The sequence below is a fragment of the Marmota marmota genome, unplaced genomic scaffold, assembly GCF_001458135.2.
Source record: "Marmota marmota marmota unplaced genomic scaffold, marMar, whole genome shotgun sequence".
NCBI lineage: Eukaryota > Metazoa > Chordata > Mammalia > Rodentia > Sciuridae > Marmota > Marmota marmota.
Genome location: NW_026000093.1, coordinates 15413741 through 15432115, shown reverse-complemented (window position 1 = coordinate 15432115; position 18375 = coordinate 15413741).

The following is an 18375-nucleotide window of genomic DNA, read 5'->3' as shown; positions in this document are numbered from 1 at the left end:
AACTTTTGTTTATCGTGGAAGGTTTTAATTTCATCTTCCATCCTGAAGCTTAATTTCGCTGGATACACAATTCTTGGTTGGAACCCATTTTCTTTCAGTGTTTGAAATATGTTATTCCAGGATCTTCTGGCTTTCAGAGTCTGTGTTGAAAGATCAGCTGTTATCCTGATTGGCTTACCCCTAAATGTAATCTGCTTCCTTTCTCTTGTAGCTTTTAAAATTCTCTCCTTATTCTGTATGTTGGGCATCTTCATTATAATGTGATATTGCCAGATTTTAATACAACTTTTTAAGTTACTAATATATCGAGGAGTGAAAATTAAAAAGATAGAAAATTTTGGAGTGAAATAATTAACAGATTTTATCTAATGGCCTTAGAGAGAATACCTTACCTTAAAACTAGATAATGTATATGTATGCATGTCATATTTATAAAAGTTGGTAACATACTAGTTAATAAAGCAAATCTTAGAACATTTCAAAAAATTAGTATACAAATCCTATTCTCTGATCACAGTGCAAAATACACAAGAAATCAATAACCAAAATATATAACAAGAAAAGGTTAAACCTTAAAAGAGTTTTGGCATTAAGAAACACAGTTCAAAGTACTGAAGAGATCAAATAGATAAATATAAATTGCTATAAACTCACTGATAATGAAAATCTTATGAAAACCTGTGGGATACTTTAAGGTATAACTATAGCCATAACTTTTTAGAGGAAAACTGAAAATTAATGAGCTAAAAAAAATCTACTTAGGTTAGAGAAAGAAAAGCCAAATAAAACCAAAGATTGCAGAAAAAAGGGAAATAAAAAACAAAGATAAAAGCAAAGATGAGAAAATGGAAAACAAGTTTGTGCAAAGGGAAGGTCAATAAAGATTTCTGAGAAAATTAAGACAATCTGACAATATCCTTGCTGTATTAATCAGAGATAAAACAAATAACCAAAAAAAAAAGAAAAGTGATTGTAAATACCATACCAAAGAGATAAAAAGATAGGTAAAGAAAGAAAATAGATCTAATATCTACAAATGAACATAAGAAAAGTACATGACATAAATAAACCAAATTGCAGGACACCAATTAAAATTTGAACATAAGAACAAATTACTTATGTGACCACTCAAGAGGCCAATGTTCTCATTCAGTTTAAGGTTTAATATTATTTTAGTAGAATACCAACAGTTTTATTAATTGATAAGGTGGTTGTATAGTTTCTATAAAAACAAGAATATTATTTGAACTTAAAAAATGGCAGAGAAATAGTTGTCATGTCTCAGTAACTGTGTGGCCACTGCTATGAATAGACAAATTGAAGGAATAAATTAGGGAATCCAGAGCTCCAATGCATTTTGGTATTAGAAAAAGATAAAGATACCATCTCAAATTGATGTAGAAAATATGGATTACTCAAAAAATTGTGTCTTTTTAAAAGTTAGATACACACCTCACATCATATGCTAGGATAATTTTTAAATAGATTAAGAATTTTACAATTTTAAAAACCATAAGAAAAGCTGCAAGAATTCCTTGATTGAAATGGAGGTCATTTTCACCAAGATTCAAAATTCAGAACCTGTCAAAGAAAATATGGGTGAATGCTACTACATGAAACAAAATTTCAGCATGCCAAGAAAAAAATAGTAAAACACATTCACAAAACAATGTTTAATTAGAGCCCGGCCTGGAGGCACACATCTAATCCCAGTGATTTGAGAGGCTCAGGCCAGTCCAGGCAAGTTAGTGAAACTTTGTCTCAAAATTAAAAATAAAAAAGGCTAAAAATGTGGTTCAGAGGTCCAAGCAACCCTAGGATCAATTCACAGTATCAATCAATCAATCAATCAATAACATTTAAAAAGTGTATTTAGAAACCTATTTGTTGCCTATATCACAGTTAATTTTGGTGGTATAGAGTTCTTCAGTATTACTAAGAAAAAGACCTACAATTCAACAGATTATATTTGCAAAGATAGAATCTAATAAAGAAAGGACCAATATCTTATAAAACACATAAAAGTACTCTCAATTAGGAAGGAATATAAACTAGTATAGCCACTGTGGAAAGTAGTATGGAATTTCCTTTAAAAAAAAGTAAAAATAAACCTATCATATGATTCATAAATTTCACTTCTGGGCATATATCCAAAAGAAATGAAATCAGCATGTTAAAGACATAGCTGCATTCTCAGCTTTATTTATTTTATTTATTTAAAATAGTCAACATAAGGAAACCATCTTAAGTGCCCATCAATGAATGAATGAATGAATAAAATATGGTATATGCTCACAGTAGAATACTATTCAGGTATTAACAAGAAGGAATCCTGTCATTTTCAATAAAATTTTGGATGAGACCAGAGGACATTATGTTAAGTGAAATAATCAAGGCATATAAAGATAAACACCTCATAATCTCACTCACATGGGGAATCTATAAAAAGTAAAACACATAGAAGTAGAAATTAGAACAGGAATTACCAAGGACTAGAGTCAGGGGGGAAGTGAGCAGATTAGAAAGATGTCAGTCAAAGGAGACAAAATTTGAGCTAAATGTGCAAAATAAGTTCAAGAGATTTAGTAGGCAGTATGGTGATTATAGTTAATAACAATGTACTATATACATTGAAAATTGCTGAGAAAATTTTTAAGTTTTCTCATCACAAAAAAATAAGTATGTAAGGTATTGCATATGTTAAGTACCTTGATTTAGCCATTTCACTATGCATATTATTTTAAAAACATCATGTTCTGCATACAGTTCTTCTTTAACTATAATAACAATAATAACAACTGGTTATAATAAAGTGTTGTAAGCCTCAGAGGCATGCAAATCAAATTTAGTCATAATTGAACATTTCCTACAGATGCAGCAAAAGAAGTTTTCATGATAGAACTGGATCTTGGAGGGTAAGGATTTCAATAGCATGACAAGCAGGGAACACTATGAACAGAAATGTGGTTTAGAACAAGTTAGAAGAATTATAAGTGCTTGGACATGATGTCATTTATATTGGATAGAAGACTGGTTGGCAAATGTCTTCTTTGATATAATGAGAGCAACTAAGAACAGAGCAGGGAGGAAGAGCAGGAAGAAAAGATTAACATTAAACAAATACATGAGGTGGGATGGAAAGGGAGAGAAAAGGGAAATTGCATGGTAATGGAGGGAGACCCTCATTGTTATACAAAATTACATATAAGAGGTTGTGAGGGGAATGGGAAAATAAACAAGGAGAGATATGAATTACAGTGGATGGGGTAGAGAGAGAAGATGGGAGGGGAGGGAGGGGGGATGGTAGAGGATAGGAAAGGTAGCAGAATACAACAGTTACTAATAGGGCATTATGTAAAAATGTGGATGTGTAACCGATGTGATTCTGCAATCTGTATTTGGGGTAAAATTGGGAGTTCATAACCAACTTGAATCTAATGTATGAAATATGATATGTCAAGAGCTTTATAATGTTTTGAACAACCAATAAAAAAAAATTTAAAAAAAAAAAAAGAAGACTGGTTGGTAAATTTGCTGGAAAGCATGCTAGATGATGTAGTGCCCTGAATGCTATGTGAAAAAAAAAAAAAAAACAGCACCAAAAGTGAGACACTGTCCTGAAAAAATATGTGAACAGTAGGATTCTAAATGTCTATTGAGCTTACTGTAACTGTGGACATAACCATAGGCAAATAATATATAAATAGGATTTTTTATTATTATTATTGTAACAAAAAGCAAAACATGGAGGTTTAATGCTAGCAAACACTGATGACATCCACCCCAAGTTCACACACATGATGACTTTAAGGACTCATGTCTCTGCAATTCTCTACCTGAGAGATTTTCCTAGTGCTGTAACAATTCATGCAATTCATGCACAGACTAAAAGTGACTTTTAATGCTCACAGGGCAAAATTCAACAGGTAAGAGACAGGAAACTGCAGATAAATGTTCCACTTCCGCATCCATTAAGGGAAAATTCTGAGATAAACTTTAAATGATTTTCAAAACCATCTCTAGTGGGATTAGACCCGGTTGTACATAGTATTAATCCACACATTAATGTAGAACTTATGGATTTTTCCCCCTTCTCTTTCTCATTTCCCCACTCTATCACTTGCATTTCCTAAAAACATTTCCAAATAAACTATCTGCACACACACCCGCCATGCACACACAACTTGGATGCAAGGAAGAGAAGCTACTGTAGTGATTGAAGATGAAATCCAGAGCTCAGTAGATGCATGCTCAGAGTTTTTTTTTTTTTTTTCCCAAGAGTACACATGCTTAATTGTAGTGTCTATGTGTACCCTTATGGAATTTTGAAGGTATGGGCTCTTCCTCATTGCTCCAGGACTAGGCTCAGCCTGCACACTAACACATGTCAATAAAGTATATTAAACATGAATGACATGTCTTTAGTAGTGTTGTCTTGGGTAGTACATAACCACACATATATGCATACAACATGTTTATGCTCATCCTGTAAAACCTCTTATAAATCATTAAGGGAAAAAAATCTAACAAGAGATGGGCAGAGGACAAGACCGGAAACTTAAGAGGAAAATTCCCCAAAAACATGTGAAAACGTGCTTAATCTCATTAGTAATTAGGGAATCGAAAATAACTAAAACCATAACAAGATTCTATCTTACATCCCTCTGTGTGGCCAAATTAAAGCTTGACAAGGATTTGTGAGGTGGTGGCACTACAGGAGTACTATGATAAGAGTGTAAATTAGTACACATACTTTGGGAAATAATTTTATGTCACAAGGTAAAGTCAATAATGCTCATACCTTAAGATTAAGCAATTCTATTTTAGGTCTAAACCATTACACATGAGAACAAGGATATGTTCAAGAATGCTTGTTGCAACACAGATTATAATGTCAATAACTAAAAATTGGAAGATAATGTGATTTGGCAATAGGAAAAGGAAAAGAAGGAAGGGATAAATAGTTGTTCCAGCTTTCTGTCTGGGCAAGGTTTTATTGGATGTCTGACCCTCCTCCACAGGGTGATGAGTTTATGGGAACAAAGTTAAGAGAATATTCTCCACCCTTATATCATACTCAGGTAAACTAGCATTTTACAACATCCACAAGCCAGCTTCCATGGCCAGTGATGGGAGTTGGCCATATAAGAAACAAGGTGAATCTCACTATTTAAGAAGCCTGGGAGTGGCTATTGGGCAAAGGGTCAGGAAGGTAGCATGGGGTAGACACAGATGTGCACATAAGATGGAGTAAAAACAGAGAGGGGCAGGCTGCAGGGACCAAAAGCCTGATGGCTGTCCTTATCTCCAGCCTTCCCATGCACACAGTAAAGGAATCCGGGAATTCTCAATTGAAATCTTGTCTTCTAGTCCTACGAAGGGAGATTTCCCAGAAAGTGGGATAATGAATTTTAAATGAGTGGTTAGCTTGATCTATAAATTTTAAATACTTGGTTATAAGACAGAGGCTTTTGTTTTTAATATTTTTTTTCGTTGTTGATAGACCTTTATTTTATTTATTTATATGCAGTGCTGAGAATCGAACCCAGTGCCGAGATTCAAACCCAGTTCCTCACACATGCCAGGCAAGTGTGCTACCACTGAGCCACAGCCACAGCCCTGACAGAGGCTTTTATTTATGCCCTGGCTTTTCCATTTATGCCTTTACCCTGCCATGAACAACAGGCCAGATTATAGAAACCAAAAGTAAAAACTTCAATGAAGAATTATAGGAAAGTTATTTTAAATGTTCTGTATGATGCAAAATACATACTTGTCACATTAGTGGAATACATTTAAATGTATAAAGAGTAGAAAATGATAATAGGAAGGATAAATAACTCCTAAGAAATCCAAATGTTCCCAACTCTCTGGTTACCTCTCCAATCTTTTTTCAAAAACCTTGAGAAACACAGAAATAGCCAAGTAATTACATGAAATTAATTGCTATACATTATCTATAAATCTTTTATTTTATATTAGACTTTTTAAATAAAATTTCTTCATATTTGATTTCAAAGGATAAAAATATGAGTGATTAGCTGAAGTCAAAGAATGTTAGAATAGAGTTAAGAAAGTATCCAAACTCCATTTTGCCAGTTTTTACATTTTCAAAGTAATATAAACTTAAAAATTTCCCTCTACAGCTTTTGTTGCAAAAGTCTTTTTTTTTTAAAAGAGGGTAAAAGGTGAATTTGTTTCCATAAGAATTTGTTTAATTATTCTCAGTGTCATTCTAAATATTGGGTTACAAAGTTGAAAAAATATACTGTCAAATGGTTTTCCAAATTCTAAGAATATAAAAACCATCAATCAATCTAGACTATAGGAGATCTAAGAATGAATGAATGGGGAAAAGATAGCAAATATGGTGCAATTTTTGCCAAAATAAATCCAAGAGAAAGCAAGAGGGAAATAATATGTCTCAGCACTGGAGGAATTTATAAATGTCATCTATTGACAACCCAGTGCCTGACATTTTTGTTTCCATTTATCTCTTCACCTGGAATAGAAACTGATTATTGTAGAAATTCTACGTGTAGAATCGTCCTGACACCTGTAGATGCTCAGTGGTAGACTTATGTTGAATGAGTCAATTAATGAATGAACCAATGAAGGAATGAACAAATAGATTTTATTTCTTAATAAATTCCCTTGCTGGTCCTTCTTTATCAGACTTTTACTTATTTTAGTATATGAGACCATTAACTAACGTTTCTAAGATCAGGCAGATTTTCTCTCTTCATTCTTGCTTTGAAGTTTCTTTTCCTCTTTAGAGCATTTTGATACATAAAATTTTGGAGCATTAAAAAATTTAAATTTCAACCCAGCTTCAGCATGGCCACCACTAGCTTTCTTCATTTTCAAATAAAACTGATGTCATTTAACACATCATATTTCAGTAATGGCACCCTTAAATATATCTCTTTTAGAATTGTCATGCTTGATCTCTTGTTCCCAATGGTTTTATTTAGTGCATCAAATACGCATCAAGTTTCATCATGGAAGGACAAAGCACAATTTCTTAAATGCTTTTAATAGAGCAGCATACCAGTGTATCTGGAAGTGGACCACATAACATGTAGCTTGCTTTACTTTTTAATTGCTCTTATTCTGAGTTGAGTGTTCTTCTGAAGTGTTATGCTGTTTGCCAAGAACTGAAGGTGAAGAGGAAAAAAAGCAAGAGGCTTCTTGAGAAAGAACAGTGGATAAGATTAACTAAAAGGGAAATCAAAACTAAGAATAGCATAGGAAAAGAAAAACAATTATGAAGTTATTAGCGTTTTCAAAAAACAGTGAACACTCCAGACTTCGGTAAATAAATGCATAACAGTATCCCATTCTCACAGACCCAAAATATGGGGTAAGTAATTAACCTTCAGGTTGTCAGAACTAATACCCAGAAATCATCACTGTGGTCTCCAGTGGTATAAGCCCCAAAGGAAAACATAATTCTTGTTGCTGTCACTCTCATTTGTAGCCCCAAATCACATACAGGAAGAAAGTTTTTTTTTTTTCTGTTTCTTTTTCAATGCAGAATACTGCCTATAAAATTTATTTTTGCAGAATAATAAGCCAGCCGAAATGTATTCTGAATGACAACATCTCAGTGTCCAGATTTAGGTATCATATTATTGCACATTGAGATTCAATTCATATATTTTACTGATCAGTTCAGACATTTTCTGAATTCTTGTGGTTAGTTGACATATATTCAAAGTAATTATTCTGAGATGCTTAGGTATAGCAAACTGATAACTGATCTTCAGCATGTAGAAGGTATGAATTTTCAAGAATCATCTCTCACCATATATATTTCGGAGTTTCATATGGTTTTTTTAAAAAAAATCCTCAAATCATTTTAAAAGACTGTTCTCTATGGAAGAAGGTGAATAAAAGAAATCCCATCACTTATTGGAAATAAAGCATCACTTGTCTGGGCAAGAAACCCTATGATATTTCCATACATATATGTATATATGTGTATATGTACATATATATATATATATGATAAATATTTTCCTCCACAAATTTCATGAATTTTCTCATTTTCTCCATTTTACCTAACTTCTCAATCCAACTGCAATCTTTCTGTATGTGTGCATAGAAATATGCTGCTATTCATTACATTAAGATTGCTGGTACAAACCTATAGCTTTGTCTTACCCATTAATATATTCATAGTCATTAAGCTAAAATAAATCAGCACAAAAAAAGTCTTATTTCTCAGGGCCAATGTGTCTACCTCACAGAATCAATAATACATTATTAGTGTGTCTAACAGGCTTTCTGCCTAAATACTGGTTCTGTTACTTCTTTTCAAAAACAGCGTAAGAAAGGTTTGTTGTTCATTTTTCACTAAAATATTTAAGTCTAGCATTGGTTCTTTTATCAAGTTACATTCCCATTTTAAGATACTTCAGACACAATGACCCACCAAAAGACATAGAAACACAATAGAAAGTGAAGGTTTAGTAATAAATGCCATATGAAAAAAAAATTTAAGATTTTAGATAACAAGCAACATTTTTTAAATTTTATTTCTTCTTTTGGAAGATAACAAGAGCCACATATTCGATTCGAAAAATGATTTGAGGGTAAGAAAAGGCTTGTTTTATCTTGCCTGAGTAATAGATTTTTTTTTCTTTTGCTGAATTCTCTGCGTGAATAACAAGAGTGGCAGCCATTTTCTCCCAGCTCAACATCAAAACGCCTTTCATCTGCTGTCTAAATGCAAACAAAGCAAACCTTCCACCAGGCCTTTCTTTCCAGATAAATTAAAACTCTCATGTCCTGGGGCCTAAATCAAGCCTACAGGCCTTCCCTAGATAAATCCGCTCTCAACCTGAAATCTTCTTGCCACACGTGCTCCTTGTAAGATAATTTTGCAGTAGCTAATCAATAATGCAACAGTAAATTGCATTTAAATAAACATTAGCAGCCCCTCTTAATGAATAAAACCTCATCTGCAATTTGTCAAAGTCAGAAATACTGGACTCTTTTGATATTCATTAGAATATTGGAAATTGGAGCTTTGACAGGTTTTATGTACATTGCAATTACCATTGTATGTGTGTGTACTAAAAAAAGGCTTACTTTTATACATTCCGACTGAATATAGTGGAATATACAGCCGGTTTCTAGACTGGAATTCATATGTCTGCTACCACTCTGGTTAAAAATATATGGAGATAATCCTGCTTTCCATTGCAAATTATGAGGCAACCAAGTTGTATGTATCTCATTTGAATTTTCTGACTTTAGATGGAAAAAAAGTAGAAATCTTTATTCTGAAATGATGAGGAACAAGAAAACTACCTGATTTAATATTGTGTATATCATTATTTTTGTATTTCACTGAAGAATCTAATTATTGTTAAGGAATTCTGAAATAATTATAGAAATTAAGAATAATCATTGACTTTCAGTCTTAATATTTTAAATTATGAAAATCCTTTCCAAAAATATATTTTAATATAGATTAATAAGCATAATCCCTGACATTCTTATATTATTCTACTTAATGCTTATTTTAGGCAAGTGATTATTTAAAAAGTTCCTTAAACAGGACTAAACAAAATATATTAAGGCATGTTTGAGCTATACTATATGAGAAATAACCTAAGATTATTTCTATTTCTTATCATATTTTGAGATATTCTGTAATTTAAGCAAAATCTAACAAAATCATATTCTGAATTCTAAATATATTGTATTGTAGAGGTCTAGATTAAAACACTTGCTTATAATAAAAATGAACACTACTATAAATAATGCTTTCTATTTTATAGGAATTCCAAAGCAATTAATGGGGAAGCAAAATGAAATAATATCATGATGTAAGGATCTGTTTGAAGAAGGAAGCTGTCCTTTGGAAATATCATTAGAAGTAATGTCATCTTTAATTTACATATTCTCTATATAATGTCATCAGAGTAAAAAAAAAAAAAAAGGAATTATCACTATTTTACAGATGGGAAATCTGAGTGTCAAAGGACAGCCAATCAATCAGACAGGGCTGCACCCAAGCACCTGTCTGTGAAGTACAAGGTTAGTTCCTGTACCATTCCTCGGTTCACATACCAAATGGACATTCAAACATGTGATCATAATAGGCTGACAAAGAAAAATTAAAACCAAAAAAAAACAAAGACAAATCAGTCTAATCATTCAGACCCCTTAAAAAACACCCTTTGAAACATTCACACTTCCATACAGCTAATCATTGGTAAGGACATCTCTAAATGACATGTTTGAAAAGATTTAATTTAAACATGAGAAAATGATTAGTGTTCTAATTTGTTAACCTTTCTATCTGCCATGACTCACAGTGACAGGTATTCTAATGTACACCACTGAGACCTCAGTGGTGTTAGATATGCCAGGCATTGAGAAGCATGCCTATTGCCAGTACTTGGCAACAGGAGAATGTCTGCTAATGTTGATCTTAAAAAAACTTAAACTTAAAAGTAGATGGAAATCAATGGATGTGTAACTGATGTGATTCTGCAATCTGTGTATGGGGTGAAGGTGGGAGTTCATAACCCACTTGAATCAAAGTGTGGAATATGATATGTCAAAAAATTTGTAATGTTTTGAACAACCAACAATAAAAAATTAAAAAAAAAAAAAGTAGATGGAGGTGAAAAACCAAGAAAGCCTTACAATGGGAAGTGGTTATAAACCAATAAAATGTTCAGGCCTCATTCCAATTAGTGGTATCTTCCTTATCTTGTAGAGAAGAAAAATGGATGGAACAATGCCACATCACAAAAATCTGAAGCTCCACTCAAGACTATATTAATAGACACCATAACCTTAATAAGAGACAAAATAGTGGTTAGGAACATTCTGACCTTGATTATCAAGGATAAAAGTGATTTAAAAAATGTGTGTTTCTGCAAAAATATAAAAACTTAAAATTATTTCTAAAAACTAAAACTTTTAATTAAGAGCTAAATCTCTTAGAAGGAAACACCTTAGTAAATCTTTGTGACCCTGAGCTAGGTTGGTTTCTTAGATATGAAACAAAAGTACAAGCAATGAAAGAAAAATTAGATAAATTTAAACTCATCAAATTAAAAATGGACATCATCAAGAAAATGAAAAGATAACTCATAAAATGGAAGAAAATATATGTAATGTCATATATCTGACAATATTTACATATTATATATCTGATAAAGGGCTCAAAGCAGGTTAGGAATATAGAATGCTTGGTGGTAGAGAGTTTGCCTAGCACACATGAGGGCTTGGTTTTGATCCCCAGCTTAACCAAAAAAACAAAAAGATTTTTTAAAAAGGGAGGACTCACAACCAGCTATATAAGAACTCTTACAACTCAACAGTAAAAACACAGATAACCCAATTAAAACATGAATAAAAGATTTGAATAGATTTCTACAAAGAAGATACATAATTGGTCAATAAGCAAACAAGAGGAATCTCCATCTCATTTTTAATGGGAAAATGCACAATTTTCCCTTCATACCCATTAGTTTCACTAAAATTAAAAGGAAGCATAATAACAAGTGTTGGCAAGGATGTGGAGACACGGAAATCCTTAGTACTTCAGGAGTAAATATAAAATGATGCAGGTGGGTTACATATAACCCAGAAATTCTACTCTTACATCTATATCCTAGAGAAATGCAAATGTGCCCATAAAAAATTATATACAAATGCCTATAGAAGCATTATTAATGTGAGCCAAAAAGTAAAAACAACCCCATGTCTATTGACTAATGAATGAATAAACAAAATGTAATGTATCCATATTATGGAATATTAGTTGATCATTAAAAGAAATGAACTACTGATACACACTATAATGTGGATGAACTTTGAATACATTATACTTACGTGAATAAAGCCAGTCACACAAACAGAAAAAAAAACCACTCATATATGATTCCATTCATATGAACCATCCAGAATAAGGACATCTATGCAGACAGAAAGTAGGTTGGTGACTTTCAAAGACTGGATGGAAGGGAAAACAGAAATGACTAATTTGTACAGACTTGCTTTTCCAGATGATGAACATATTCTAAAATCAGACGATATTCTAAGGTCAGTTACACAATGATTGAACAACTCGTAAATATACTAAAACCAACTGAATTGCAGATTTATTAAAGAGTGGATTCACGGTATGTAAATGATATCTCAATAAAGATGTCATTAAACATACACATAGAAAAGCTAAATTGAAATTAGACAGAAATTTGTTATAGACATTCAGCTTTTCCATTCACCACCTGGGATACTTTGGGCATGGTGGCTTTTATTACTAATGAATCTATAGGTCCTAAGACCTGGACAATTGTAAGTATTCAATAATAAGAACACTGCAATAAGCACCAGGACTGAATTGGACCAACCAGTCCATAGTACTTAGAAGTTGTCTATCCGTGGCCAAGTTATTAATCTCTCTGTGTGAAAGTTTTCTCATCTATAAGATAGAGATAATGATAATATAGCCCTCGTGTGAGTTGTCATGAGTTCTCATTGGACTGATGTAATTAAAGTGCCAGAGTTTTGAGATTTTTAAGTTATCAGTGTCTGAATAGCAAAGGAGTGATACTTTCTCAAAATTCTGCCTCAATTAAGATTGTCAATTCCAAATAGTCACTGTGAGATTGCAATGTCTGTTATCAGTCTTGAAGACTTTTGGCTAGGAAAATTAGAAAGTCATATTAACTGCACCTATACATAAGTAAATGATAAATATAGAAAGATACAAGTCATTGACAAAATCTGACCCCTTTATGGATGGCATATTTTCATGGAAAATAGCAAGGGCCCTGGTGCATAGCTAGGAAAAATTTGATTCAGACACAAAAAATCAATTTGAATTGAAATAATTATCTTATAATTATGTTTAAAATACTAGAATCCCCTTTCAGTAGCAATTTAGTCATGGAAGCTAACTGCCTAGCTCATTGCAAGTGCTTGATAAAAAAAAATGTCTTCTAAATGTTAAATAGTTCTGCACAAGTAATTTTTCAAAATTATATAACTTCTTTAATGTTTCAATATCAAATAAAGCTTGTTTGGGCAAAACCATTTTGATAATTTCCTTATAGACTACTACAAAATATTCTCTCTCATATATGTGTGTGTGTGTGTGTGTTTACATATATATGTGAACAAAATATTTTTATCTAGTCATTTCCTTTAAGGGGAAAAAAAAGTACAGAAAGAAAAAAAAAGATTGTTGAGGGTCACAAGGTTTATAAATACCAGGTTCAGGACTCAACTTACATCTCTTTTATTCTAGACTAAATGTCTCTGTTTCACCAGTGGATCCCACACTTTTGCAATAAAAGAAATGACTTTTGACAAAGCACGACAGTATCATGAAACACCCACCACATGATGATAATTTTACTTTTAGTGTCTGTTGTGATAAAACAAAGACAAAAAAGCTTTACAAGCTGTCTAACAGAGATTCTCCAAAGATTAATAACTTTATCAAGAATATTCACGCCATTGTTGAGACAAAGGAGAAAATTTTAAAGGCAAAATAAGAACGATCATATACATTATTTGGAAGCAATAAGCTTTGGCTATAAGGATCAATAACAAGTGTGGCATTAATTCAAGGTAGAAGTTATTAGACATTCTTGCAGATGAATTTTCTGTTTAAGTGTGTAGTAGTCTTTGTGTAAGGTTATTATTCTGGCAGATTCTTTTGTGCTAGTTCTTATTATCAGACAAACATGAATACATGAGATCCCCTTTTAACATAATTTCTTGGCTTTATTTGAGATTGTTATTACTGTTGTTGTTAGGGTTTGACTAAAGTGACTCCATTTTTATTCTGACACATTTCACAAAGTTTAGTAGCTCCATTCAATTATATTTTGATTAACTGCTCCAGTATCTATTATAATGCTTGAAAAACCTAACATGTGCAATTAATTGATCAGAGCAGGTCAGTATGGCGGCAGCCCATTTAAAACTCTCCAGAATTCTTTGGTGATTTTACCATTCTTCTTTCACATCATGGAACATAATCAAGTTTTGGTCTGCTTTATTTGAGGGACTGTAAGCAGTTAACCTTGAACTAGCTCAAGCAGAAAGGTAGCTTAGGATCTTTCTTTTAATCACCAACAACCAATTATTAATGCATTAAGAACTCATAAAGACAGGCTGGTTGAGGGAAGCCTAAAATGAGGCCAGAATATAGCATATGCCCGAGGATTTAACTTACACATGTCTACCTGTGGACCCCAAATGACTCCCAACCTAGAGGTACCTAAGAATTAATTGTGAGAAATCCAACAGAATAGGAAAACAATATACCAATGAAGCATTCACCATAATAGAGGAATCATACATCTTTTTTAGTTTGGCATGGCTAGCCTGTTTTTACAGGTGAGGAAATAGTGCTGATGGAATTCAGTATCTTTCTCTCAGTGACAAAAGTCATGAAATGCATAACCAGGATTCCAAGCAATTCAACTATGCCTGACTCTAAATCCCATGGTCTTTCTACTATACAGTGCTGCTCTGCAATAATTCTACTCAGAAGGAAACACACACACACACACACACACACACACAGGGTAATTTTTTAATCCCACTTACAGTTCTCTAATTTGGTAGCCAACCTTAAGACACAGATGGATGACTTCAATAAAGTTATGTAAATATTTCTTCCCAGAACAAAGGAAAGAATTCTGAGTATTATCAAGAATAGATTATGAAATCAGCTGAGAGGTACAGACAAAGTTGAGTCACTGAATGTCTTGCATGGACTCAACTTGGGTGCTGCAGTTTTTGAACTATGAAATGAGAATCAGCAAATGAAACTTTAGACTTTCAAATTTTCCCTAGGAAATTCAGAAATGCTTTCCCATATGAAATTCCACAAATGTCTGTAAGAACCAGAGTACCCAAGTACAAAGTACCAAAAGGCAAATTAAAATGACCTCCATTTATATAAGGGCAGCACTTTAAAATTTGGTTTAAAGGTAAAAACTTTCTGTTCCAGGGTGTTATTAATTTTTCATTTAAACTAAGCTGCTTTGTTCTTCCAATCCAAATTGAAACCATGACATATTTCATACAGTTAAATTACCAAGAAGAAAATAAAAATTTTAACCAATAAGAGCATATAATTATCATTCTGACGAATAAAGTAATTCTTTCTGAAAATGTTCACATCATACCTAGAGATAGAAATTTTGAAGTTTAATATCTGTAATAGGAGAAACTTTAAACATAAAAATATTTTTCAAAAATGGTTAATTGTATTCAATTTTCTATAGACTCAGTACTTTAAAATATTGTGTTCTACAGAATTGAATCAATAAAGAGTAATCTCTGAACCAACTAAAGGACTAGTAATTGTGTAGGTAGTCCCAGAAGAACAATCTATGTAAATGTATCTAGAGTAAATTAATTTTATCATCCTTCCAAATCTTTTTACGTGGATACCAGTGCTGTTATTGTTTATTTTTTTTTGGGGGGGGTTGTTTTGTTTCGTTTTTTGTTTCATGGGCATATTTGCCCATTGCTTTTGTCTAAGACATTTCTGATGAAATAATTTTAGTTGTACTTAGGATTTGCTAGTAACAAATGAACGATGCTACTGAGTGACAAGATAAATGGCTTATGCATGGAAATGTTCTATGCTCATATAAAATGTTTTTAAATATAATACTAATGTATATGGTGTGAACTAGGACCAAGTACCATAATGAGACTTTACTGAGATCCAGATAATTTTCCAAACATACAGAGTTTTGAGGGCACTGAGTATTCATATACTTATCAGTTTAATTTTCTAAACACCTTGGTGAATCCATCTAAATACCACCTGAGGTACATGATATATCTTCTTGCCTGAGTATCCTTATTCTAAATGTTCACCCCTTTGGGGGGTGGGGAGCAGGTTTTTTGTGTCTGGAGTTCCTGGAAGGAAGCAAAACAGTCTCCTTGGGATTCCCATTGGAGCCTCCAGGGAACAGCTGGAGAGACTCCACCACAAAATGGAGCAGGACAGCTGGCAGGCTCTCTCTTCCCCTTTGTTGATTTTTTTTTCCCCTTGCTGAGTGACGTTCCCCACCCCCACATCATCCTTTTCTTGAAATCCTTTCTAATCCTTTTTTGCTAATACCAACTTCTATGGAGGGACACAACTTTTCTCCCGCAACCATGAGCACCAACAGGAGCCAGCAATACTGTCCTTCTTCTATCTCTTTAAAAAATCGAAACACTCAAGTCTTTTGTACCTGAATTGCCATGGACTCTTCTGACAACTTTGATCGACTTTCTCTAGATTCTTTACTTTGTTCCCAAGCTGTCTCTTCTTCTATTTCACCTTAAAATTTACAGAGAGAGAGAGAGCGCAGTATGGAATTAGAGAGTAAAAAAATTAGAGAGTAAAAAGGATGAATGGCAACGTATGATTTTTAATGAGAAATCAAATACTTTTCTTGAGAAGCATTCTGAATTAAATCAATAATCAGTTAAAAAAAGAAAAGGGAGAGAATTTATGAAGATTTAGCTGAATTTTTTTTCCATTTTCTAATAAAAAACTATTTGAATACAAAATTTTGTGAGTTATTCTCATTTTAGATGAGTTAGGGCTAAATTTCATCATTGGTATGGTTAGTAAATCATTTACTAGCTAAATGTTTGTTTAAGAAATTAGTACCTATGAAGTGTATCTTGGTGATAGTATGTGTTCTCCTTTAGGGTTAGGGCTGCTTATTTATGCAGGGTGTCTCAGTGCAGATGGGACTTCTTTTTCCAAGGGTTGTCTTGCATATTAATGATGAAAAACCAAAACCAAAAACAATCAGCCCATGAATTGATGGCCTTTCTTTTCTTTAAACAACACTAAGCAAAGCTTATCATATTTTCTTATTTTCCAAAAAGGTACTGGGAGTATAAGAAAAATTACAATGGAAGAATATTCAGTAAGAATGGCTTGACCTTTGATCAAATTGTTTCACCTCACTGGACGGGCTTCCTCATATGAGAAATAAGGCAGTAAGTAGGATGATAGTGATTTCTCATGTCTTTTTCTGATTAGGAATCAGGTCTCATCTTAAGCATTGAAATTTTCCCTTCTGTTATTTGGTCTCAATATGAACAAGAAATTGTGTTTCTATATGTAATTAAAGTAGCATTTGAAATGATTTTTTCACAACACTTAGATCATAATATACTTAAATATTATAGATTTAAAATGTAGGAGAGTTCAAATAAGTTTGCAGCTTAGAAGAAGCTTCTGGATATTTCCAAAAGGAAATCAGGGGAGAGATTTGCTATTTCCCTTGGTAAGGAGATAGAACTATACTCACCTCTCAGGGCACAGTCTCACACCTATGTGAGAGGTAGAGTTACAGATCTGCATTACAATGTCCTACACAAGACCTTTCACATCCTATTAGGATGGATGTCTTTGGAATTAGGATCTTAGAACAAAGACTTGTTTCCTAATTTATTCATTGCTTTTTCAAAAAAAAAAAAGAAAAAGAAAGGTAGGAAAGAAAAGATAAACCTTTAGGTGTAAGAGAGGGATCAAAATTATTTCAAATGAGTTCCTTATTTTTGTCTTTAATAATGATTTCTCCTTGAGACACAAGATTTAGTGTGTCTAGGATGTCCTGAGGTTACCAGGATACAAAATTTACTCTAAGCCAATTAGAAATCCCAATCCTGATTAACTGAAAGAGGTCAGATACTAACAACCTTCTTTATCTAGTTCTACAAAGACCTTAAGATTAACAAATAAATGTGTTCACTTATACAGATTGATGAATTTACTTATTTTATTAAGTAAATTTAGTAAAATTCCTATAGGAAAGGACTGCAAAAAGAAATGTTGACTAAAATGAAGAATGAAAATTAGTAAATGCAAAGTACCCAAGAAACGTTTCTTTGTTCTCTATGTGTTTCTATGTGTTTCTTATTAATATAAAGGAATAAATGAGAAATATTCTTTTATAAGGTTTAAATAGGTTCCTGAATTATCTGAGAATCTATTACAATAACCTTGTATAATTTTCTATGAGTTGTCAAAAACAGAATATTTCATATAGTAAACAACCTAAATGTGAGTTATTAATATATCTCCTGGTTAAAAATGCACCTTGCTTTAGAGAATAATTTCTCAAATATGTAAATGAGATAATGAAATCATAGCTCCAGATCTTGTCTTTGCCTGCATTCTTTACACACACGTACACAGGTCTTGCTAAATTAACTTAAAGGCTCCCCCAATTGCGTTCCTGATTGCTTCCTTTTCCCCCTCCTCTGTCTCCCTTCTGCATGGGTTTATTAGAGAATGAGCTAATTCTGACTGGGCATTTGAAATTTTATTAGTACCAGCACCTACCAATGACCAGGGAGCTA